Source organism: Camelina sativa, chromosome 14 (genome assembly GCF_000633955.1).
Source record: "Camelina sativa cultivar DH55 chromosome 14, Cs, whole genome shotgun sequence".
NCBI lineage: Eukaryota > Viridiplantae > Streptophyta > Magnoliopsida > Brassicales > Brassicaceae > Camelina > Camelina sativa.
Window position 1 is genome coordinate 22,356,136 of NC_025698.1, and position 9,848 is coordinate 22,365,983.

The 9,848-nt window shown below is 32.4% G+C and overlaps 1 long non-coding RNA gene across 3 annotated transcripts; it reads left to right on the top strand.

Annotated features, from left to right (window-relative positions):
* Positions 6,061–9,463, top strand: LOC104742173. Of its 3 annotated transcripts, XR_760469.1 has the most exons (8): positions 6,066–7,134; positions 7,506–7,675; positions 7,828–7,891; positions 8,394–8,501; positions 8,595–8,662; positions 8,787–8,825; positions 8,978–9,049; positions 9,178–9,463. It is a non-coding gene; the product is annotated as an uncharacterized LOC104742173 (long non-coding RNA). The 3 variants fall into 3 exon arrangements; XR_760470.1 differs by having other exon boundaries at positions 6,061–7,134; positions 7,836–7,891; positions 8,595–8,825; XR_760468.1 differs by having other exon boundaries at positions 6,065–7,134; positions 8,595–8,825.

The window sequence follows — 9,848 nt, forward strand, 5'->3', positions numbered from 1 at the left end:
TAAAGTTCATAAAAACGAAAACCCAACTTTAGAAACTCAATAATCGGGTATATTTAACTTTAGAATCATGAAAAACATTTAATATAATATATACCGTGTTAAGAAACTGAATATTATTATGCGATAATGTTATCAACTCAAATAGGAAAACACTAAAATCTCTCTTTTATTGATATGGATCGTAAACTCCTTCCTCATCAAGCATTTTCCATTTATAAATATCAACTTCACAAATAAAACACAACACACAACCAAAATCACTAATATGACGGTTTTGAAACACGGGTTAAACCACTAATATGACGGTTTGTTGTTATATAGCGGGACATGTTATTAACATGACGGTTTGAATTAACATTAGTATAAATATAAAATATTATTAATTCGGTTTTGAAACACAGGTTAAATCTTCCTTTAATTATTTGGTCAATACCACTAATATAAGAATATTAGACATATTAAATCAGGGTAATTTAACTAAAATTTTTGTAAAACAATTAAATCATTGGTAAAATTGTGACTTAATCCGACAATAGCTTATAAATTACATATTTATGTATTTATTTCCCCTATTTATTGTTCTAATAATTGACAATCCAAACAAAATTATTATTTAATTAAACAAAACAAACTAAATCTAAAAAACAAAAAAATTATAATGTTATTATTTTTTAAAAAATTGTCCCGCAGTATACCACATGTTAAAATCTAGTTCTTTAGGTATAACCTGTTCAGTAATTATTAAAACATGAAATTATTCTCAATTCTCGAATAATAATCTTAATAAAATTCAAGCTAAAATAAAGACAATTACGTTTTTACATACCCGTAAATGAAACTCATGCCTATTAACGATTATAGTTTTCCTGTAAATATGGCAATCCAAGTATAAAGAAATTTTTATTTAATCAGTTAAAAGAAAACAATCGACATAAGAATTCTGATTATGTTAATAATACCTGATATTGATTAGAAACAAATTTAAATTTAAATGTAAAACATAGTGGTGTCAAAATGGGTCAAGCTTCATGGATTAACTCAACTCAACCAAACCTATCAACCCTAATGAGTTAACAAAATTTATCCAAATGAATTTATGAATAAAATGAGTTGGTGGATCAAATGGTTTAATGGATCAGATGAGTTGAGTTATAATGGGTAATGAGTTAACCATTAAATCCATCAATTCTTCTTTAATTGAATCAAATTAACTAAAACATGCTTAAACCGGTTAAGTATAACCAAAACCATTAAACCAATCAAATATATAAACCGATCAATACTTCGATTTTCCCCCAAAACAACAGCTTCATCGTGATTTTTACATTCAAAAATCAAATTTGAATCAGAAGCCACAAGCTTTCTTCTCCAACCCTCTCGCTCTCAGGTTTGTTTCTTCTTCGATCATCTTTTTCTTCTTTTTTTCTGGGTTTTGTTTTCTGGTTTTGAATTTTGGATTTTGAATTTATGGGTTTTGAATTTATGGGTTTTGAATTTCTGGGTTTTGATTTCTGGGTTTTGATTTTTCTGGGTTGTATTTGATAACTTAGAAACAAATTGACTTTAGTTATTCACTTGTAGAGATTCTTGTTGTTTGTGTATCTATGTGACTTTAGTTGTTCACTTGTTTAAGTTATTTTGAGAATTGTTGGTGTTGAGTTGAAACAGTTATTTGCATTTACTTTAGATGTTGTTCTTTTTACGAGCTATAAAGATTCCCTTTTGCATTGTCTCTTTCACGATTAGACTGTAATTAGTTTTTCAAATGTGATTGACAAATCTGTAATTGTTATAAAACATAACGCAAATATATAATATATTATTATATAACATATGTATACGTGTGTGAATGAGAGAGACGAGAGATAAGTAAGGAATTCTTCTCTTCTCTTTATGTTATTATTACATCTTTCTTCTCTCTTGTCTTACTTTTACAAGTGAAGGAAACTACATATATATAGGAGCTTTAGTGAATGGATAAGTATAAGTTACTTGATTACTAAGTAACTTAGGGACCAAGTGATAAGAAGATAAGATCAAAGTGATAGATAATCACTCTCATGATTATCCGTTTATAATACTCTCCCTTGATTATTCATCACCGTTTACTTATTGTGTACTGCTTCGTTAAAAAGCTTTGTCCTGAAAAAACCCAGTGGAATAAAAACCATGATAAGGGAAAAAGAGTATAGTGAAACAATCTCCCCAACATGTTACGAGGCTCCAATCTTAGGTAGATAACTATTTATTGACGTTCGGGCATCATATGAGTCATTAGGGATTCTCGATATGGCATATGAAGCACAATTATTTTGGCATGACTTGAACGAACAACAGCCAAAGTCTATCACTGAAATGTCTCAAAGTCGTTGTTTTGCGATATATCTTTATATCGATCCGATATAAATCTTCTACCTGCAAAACCAACTAAACCAAACTTGGAGGTTCCAAAATATATTAAGCCCAAGTTAATCATACCTTTGCAATAGAAGATACGTTTTAACTCATACTCAAAATCTACTCATAGAAAATGAGTTATATGCTGCAAAGAGATTAGTAGAAAATGTTATGCATAATTCATAAGATATATAAATGCTCGTCAGCATTTATATATGATCTTATATGACTATATATATATATATTTGACTTCCTTTAGAAGTGATTAGTATAACATCTATTCTGATAGACGTTTAGTTTGGAATATTTGGAGACATATTTGTCTTTCCATGATCTTTTATTCCAAATAACTCTTTAAGAGTTTTGATGATGTTTAAAATCATCACTGTTATGAGTTTTCGAAAACATAATCAGGATAAGCTCTTCAAGCATCCCATAAAGCATATTTCAAGTCATTCATATAGCATCCATTTTGTTTGATAGGGTATTTTAACAAACCATGGCGCGATACACCATTTTGTTATATATCATTATACCCTTTTGATGCTTGAACCACTAGTCCAAAAATTACTCGTCTTTCAGACGAGTTTAATATAGACATGATTACCTCTTTTATTGGCCAATATATATCTCTATATGCTCACAGAGCAGAGAGTTATGATCCTCATTAATCACATTTGCGCTATATCATTTTATTGTCGACATGTATGTCTTTGGTTCCATATTTCCCATAATGACATGGTTAATCGAGATCTCTTTAATCATTATATAAATAATTTTATACAGGTACCTGATTTCGTTATTAACAATATCAATCAGTTTCTCTACTCCTCTTGAGAAGTATCTTGCTCCTTTTTAGGAGTCTATGTGCTCCTTTCAGGGAGTCTATTAGCTCTTCTTTAAGAGTTTATCTACTCCTCTTTAGGAGTTCATTTGCTCCTCTTTTGAGAGTATAAGCCTCTTCTTAATTTGCTCCTTTTTCTTTTCGAGGATTTTATTTATCTTAGGAACCAAAGTAGTCTATCACGTTATTATGTGTCATAGACTTAGTATGTCAACCGTCAGAGACATATTTTATTGGAGCATTTCTAGCTGGGATGTGAGATTTCTTAGAAGTACAAGTTCATATTCATTTAAGCGAGGGTCAATATGAAATCTCATCCATAAACTTTTTGCATTTGATTTGCAGTAACCATTTTGAATAGTGGTCTTTTTAACTTTTGAACAATCAAGTTCATATTCATTATATTCATTTGTTCAAAGATCCAAACTATTCTATGATTTCCCCATAGTGATGGGATCTTTATCATCCAACAAGATGATATGCAAATCTCGCAATAAGCACATCTCTCATAAGATGGCTTTAACATTATTAGAGCGGAGATTCATCTCCCGCATCTATATATTTCATCCTTTGTGGATGATATTTTTATGCGGTGTGGAGGAGCATTTTAAAATATATATCACATACGCATAAGATTCAAAATTAGAAATATTTGATCTTCAACCGTAAAATATATATCATGGGAGAAATATTTCTTTACAAATTGTTGGTCTCATATATAATATTGACAACATGCAAAACTGCATGTTCCATGTTTTGACATGGAGATTAAATCACCAAGAACCGTTTTGCAATCTCTTGGGGTTGCGCTATGAACGATTTATTATAGCTCATTTCAAGAGTGAACATCATGGATGTTTCACTTTATCACATGCGATATATATATGTGATAAACTATAGGATATGACTTTACTATAGTTATATTGCTATGGGGTGTCAAATTCACCAAAGTTTATCGACTTATTGTCGATGTGGGATTCTTTTAATTCTCTCCCTCGAGATGATAACTCTTGGAGTTCATTCATCTCGTACTGAATCCCACTTTAGGATCAACAACATACCGATTTCGGTTATGTTTATTATCGTAGATTCTTATAAGATGTGAGCTTAGTATTACCCCCTCTCAAGATGATGACTTTTATGTCCATTCACCTTTGACCGAATCTTATTTTTAGATCGGTTATATTTGAGGTTTAATTTGGGGATTTATCAAAGAAATCAAACCATCATATATATCCAATGAGCTTTTTAATCCAAAATGATGGTGAATGGGCCAACATTATATGATTCTGGAGGCATAGCCTACTACAGAATTAAGGAGGAGATATATAACCATCTCTTCCGTAAACAAATTTAAATAAACTTAAATAAATTAGATCTTACCTAAAATATGACTGAAGTACAGTGCTTACGACTTCATGAAATGTGAATGGGGACATGCAATATTTTTAAAAGAACTTTTGTTCCTCTGAACAAAATCACAATGATTTTTAATATCATTGATTGACCGGGATGGCTTGACCGGTAATGTTATACTTGAAGCATAAGAAAATTTCATATTTACTATTATTTTGCCATCTTTGTTTTTGCATGATATAATCATATACATGCGTGTCTCCAATATGGCCGATTTTGCGATACCATATTTATTTATAGTCTCATCATAATAATTTTATTAAGACAAAATGTCTTTGAAACTCCATGAGTTTCTTTGAGACTTTGGAGAACACTAGACATCGATAATTATGAATCTGATGTCTATGGAAGTCGAGAGACTAACTCATCTAGACCTTCCAATTATGTTTGCACTGTCTACGATATATTGACATGTGCTTCATATATTCTCATAAGAGAAATATATTTTTGATTTTAAAGACATTTCATTGTCTTTAAATCTCATATAACACATACAGTTGTTATTTTTACTAATAAACGGAAGTAAATAAACAAACATATAAATGCAGAAAATAAAATAAGAGCTATAGCCTTATATATAAGAATTTAATAGACATAAATTTTCTTTGATCGTAGATTAGGCATAACCTATCATATATAATGATCAATCCAGAAAAGACAAAGCCTTTTATTTGATCATTAATGAGGCAAAACCTCTAATGAAGAAGGCAGAACCTACCATATATCTAACGATCTATCTATCCAGAAAAGATTTAGCTTTTATTTGATCGTGAAGGAGGCAGATCCTACCATATATCTAATGATCTATCCGGATATGATATAGCTATAGATTTGATCGTAAAGGAGGCAACGCCTACAACTTATGACGATATATCCAGAAAAAGCATAATTTCATGGTGTCTAGAATATATATGTTCTAGAAACATAAATCGAAACAAATTAAATTTACTTACCTCGTAAAAACTCCAATAGTAAAAACATCGTGTTGATAACGTATTATAAAACATAATGCAAATATATAATATATTATTATATAACATATGTATATGTGTGTGAATGAGAGAGACGAGAGATAAGTAAGGAATTCTTCTCTTCTCTTTATGTTATTATTACATCTTTCTTCTCTCTTGTCTTACTTTTACAAGTGAAAGAAAGTACATATATATATATATAGGGGCTTTAGTAAATGGATAAGTATAAGTTACTTGATTACTAAGTAACTTAGGGACCAAGTGATAAGAAGATAAGATCAAAGTGATGGATAATCACTCTCATGATTATCCGTTTATAACAGTAATTAGTTTTTCACGTAGATTTAATTTAGTCATGTTTTCAACAATATCTTGTTCACACTTTCTTCTTTTATTTATAGCTTCTCTCTTATATTCATTCTAGGAAGAACTTTGTTTTTTTTTTGTATGTAAAACATCATTGATAATGGTCTTGGAGCTTCTGGTCGAGTGGTAGGGAGCGGGATTGGGACGCTACAACATTTCAGGTTCGATTCCCTTGCTGCGCGAAACTAAGTCACATTTTCCTGGAAACCTTTACACGGATATGGACCTATCTAACGGTCCATTTGAATATCCGGAGAGAAGGTCTATCCGTGGGCTTCACCTCCCCTAGAGATTAGTCTCGGACCCTCCATAAGCCTAGGGATTTACTCTGAGTTAACAAAAAAAAAACATCATTAATAATGTAACTTGTTGAGTTAACCATTTAACCATTTATGTTTGTGAGTCCTCGAAATAAAGAGTTCGCCTTAGCCGCTGTGCTCCCTGGCACAACCCCCAAAAAACTTCTTCCCGGCAGCGTCAAATCAGATCGGCGTCACTGGACCACTGTTCTGTCACCACCATCCTCTCCTCTGTTACAAAGCTCTCACTAGTAGAATTGTTCAGTATAGTTATGAAATTTAGCTACAAAGTAAATAATAACAAATGTTAGCTACAAAATATGACACAATGTTACTAAAAATAGTCCAATATTTTTTGTGACAAATTCGTTAGTATTCGTAGCAATTCAATTACAAAAAAAAACGAAATATGGTCGTAGCAAATTTACTACTCATTTAGTTACAAAAAAAGTTTGTAGCCAATGAGATACCGTAACTGTTTGTATGGATGAATATATATAAAAAGGACGACATTATTTGCCACAAATGAGTTGTAACAATTGTGACAACTTGTTTCAGAATTATCATACCTTACATTAGAATTGTATATGAGGTTTCGAGATCTGGACATCACTAAGCGTAGTCCAGTTATTGTTTTAATTGAGTGTAGGGTTAATTTTTGTTTCTCCCTTCTCTCTCGATGTTTATCTCCAATGGCAACGAGATAGACAAGTCACTGAGCGTTTGTTACGGCTTCGACGCAAGGTATTGGAAGGTAAAGTAGCAATTTTGATGGCTTCGACTCAAGAGATTGGTTTCAGAATCATTGAGCGCTTCCGTCGTCGTCTCTTCCCGCAAACAGGTTTCCACAATCTCTCTGTTTGATTTGAAGAGTTTTTCCATGTTCTTAGTGACGGATCTTCGTACTTTATGCTTCAATTAGTTTGCTTTTGTTTACTAGGGATTTTGATTTTTCAATTTCACTCTAAGCCCAGAAGTGTTTGGAAATTTTTGGTTTGATCTGTTACAGAATCTAGTTTTCTCCATGTTACTGTGTAGTGAATCATCTGAATTTTGACATTTTTGGGGATATTGACCGGTTTGTTAAAGTCCAGAGTTGGAGTTGTTAAAATCCGTGGTTCTGATTAAAGAAGCAGATTTTGTGTGTGTTTTAGGAACCTGGTAGCTTTGTTTTAGCCAATTTTTTGTCGATTTTGATTTATATATGTGCAGGAAAATGTTGACGAGGCTGTAGAGAAACTCAAATCCAAAGGGATTGATGCATTAGAATCGTTTGTCATGTTTCCAATGCTCAACATCGCCGTAATCTTTCTGGATTTCAACCACAAGGATCCATGGCTATGTACGACGTCACTAAGACTGCTCTTCTCGGCCTAGTGAAGGTATGTATTAGTGTCTCCATGTCCTGACTTGTTGATGGATGTATCTAACCTCTGCTCTGTTGTTACCTTTGGTCGCTACACATTCAGATTCTCTTGATGCATACACACATTCAGATGATCATTAATTGTCTTGTTTTTTTTTTTTTTTTAAGTCTATTAGATGGTATGCTTAAGTATGAGCTCCTCTTCACAAGGCTGGCCATGTTGTTTATTCAGGTATTGCGTTTCTCCTTCCCTTTAAGGGGTTTTGTCTTCCTCTTCTTACATCTTTTACGTTTCGTTTTTTGTTCTGTTCCTTAAGTATTAACTTTGTATGTATGGCTTGTTTGTTTGGTTGTTGATTATAAAACAAGTTTTCTGGTTTCTTAAGATATAATGCTTAGAAACTTGTTTACAACTTTACCATTGGAGAGATAAATTTTACTTAATCTCAAAAAGTTTTTAGCTTAAGAATTTGTACTTTTTATAATTATAATATTGCTAACAAACTTGGTAAGAAATTTACCGATGGAGATAAGATAAAAATATCTCTAGGTGGGAATGTAAAATCATTTTGTCCGCCAATCCTTGGCCAAAATAATTCACTGCAGTATTTCACTTTATACCGCTAAAACACTTACGGAAAAAAAAAAATCACTTATTATCGATTAAAACCTAATTTTTGGTGGATTTAGATTCGTGGGTCTTTAACACGTTCGTGTTTTTCTCTCTGGTTAAGTCTTTGTCTTAGATTGTTGCCTTCATGGATTCACTTTTGGTGATATTCTGGAAGAGAGTAACTGAGTTAGAGAACAAGTGGAGAGAATTTGGAGCCAGACTCATTAAGGTAGCAGCGTTATTGATATATGTTTATTAGCCTTGTCTTGTTCGTGGTGTGGAAGAAAAAACAATATTGGACCTGTGTTTTCTTTGCTTGCAGAAAGATTGAACCCTACGACGAAGTCGAAATGGTCAGGCTAAGGCTAACACAATTACTAGATTGATAAGGTACACTCTTCACTTCTAACTCACATGTCTTCTATGATTAATGCAACCTTATTTATGTGTTCTTCCTTTTTAGAATGTTATGTATATTGTCAAGTTTGTCTATGTTCTCAATGAACACTTGCAGGACATGATCGAAAATGAGTTTTATGCTGGTGCTTACAAGGTATATTCACTTGGCTTTTAATGTTTTGGTATTATATAGGGTTGAATCTTTATTTTTCAATAACTGTTGTGTTATTCTGTTGATTGTATTCATAAGGGATATTTTTTGAAGAACAAGGACTAAGATTCATGTTTTATTTATTCATGTTTCAGGGAGTTGTATACTTACTAGCTCAAGCAAAGCAACAATGTGGTGGACAAATTACTTCTAAGATGAATGGAATGGTTAGTTTCCTTGTGTTTCTTATCTTAAAGTAGTGCTTACTGCTTGCTCTAATGATTTATGCTCTCTATATCATCTCTAGCAAATACTTGTGTTCCTCTAGTTCTTATTTGTTTGTTAATTGCTCTAGTTTATGAAGGTCGTGGTGGTGTCTTTGGTGGTGGTGTGGGTGGTGCATTTGGTGGTGGTGGTGGTGAAGGTCGTGGTAATGGCCGTGGAGGACACAGCGGAGGGAGACTTCCAGGACATGGTGGAGGTGGACACGGGGGAAGGGGAATGAACAATCTGCAAATGAGTATTGATGGAAAAAGTTGTAGTCAATTCGCGTAGCAATTTGACACTAATACTAACACCTTATTTGTAGCTATTTGTTGCAACTTTGTTACCAATATATAGTCACATTATGTAAAAACCAATCACTAACAACTTCGTAGCTAATAGAAGCAACTTTCCTACAAATAGCCGAAGCAAATTGAAGCTAGTCCTTACTCTGAACATGAAGGTAATTGTAACTAAATTAGTAATTTGCTACAATTTGTCTAGTATCTAATCAGTAGTAAATTACCACAATTAGTGACAGAGGTAAAATTTGCTACGACCAAATAATTACTAATTAAATTTGTAACAAATTAGTAACAAATATTTTTTTGCTACGAATAATATGTAATACTTACAAATAAAATCGTAACTATACACAACAATTCTACTAGTGTATGTATTGATTGCGAATCCACCGGAGGTTCGACAGTTCGCCAATCTACTCCGGATATGCTACAACTTCATCTCTCCTTCCCCCCCCCC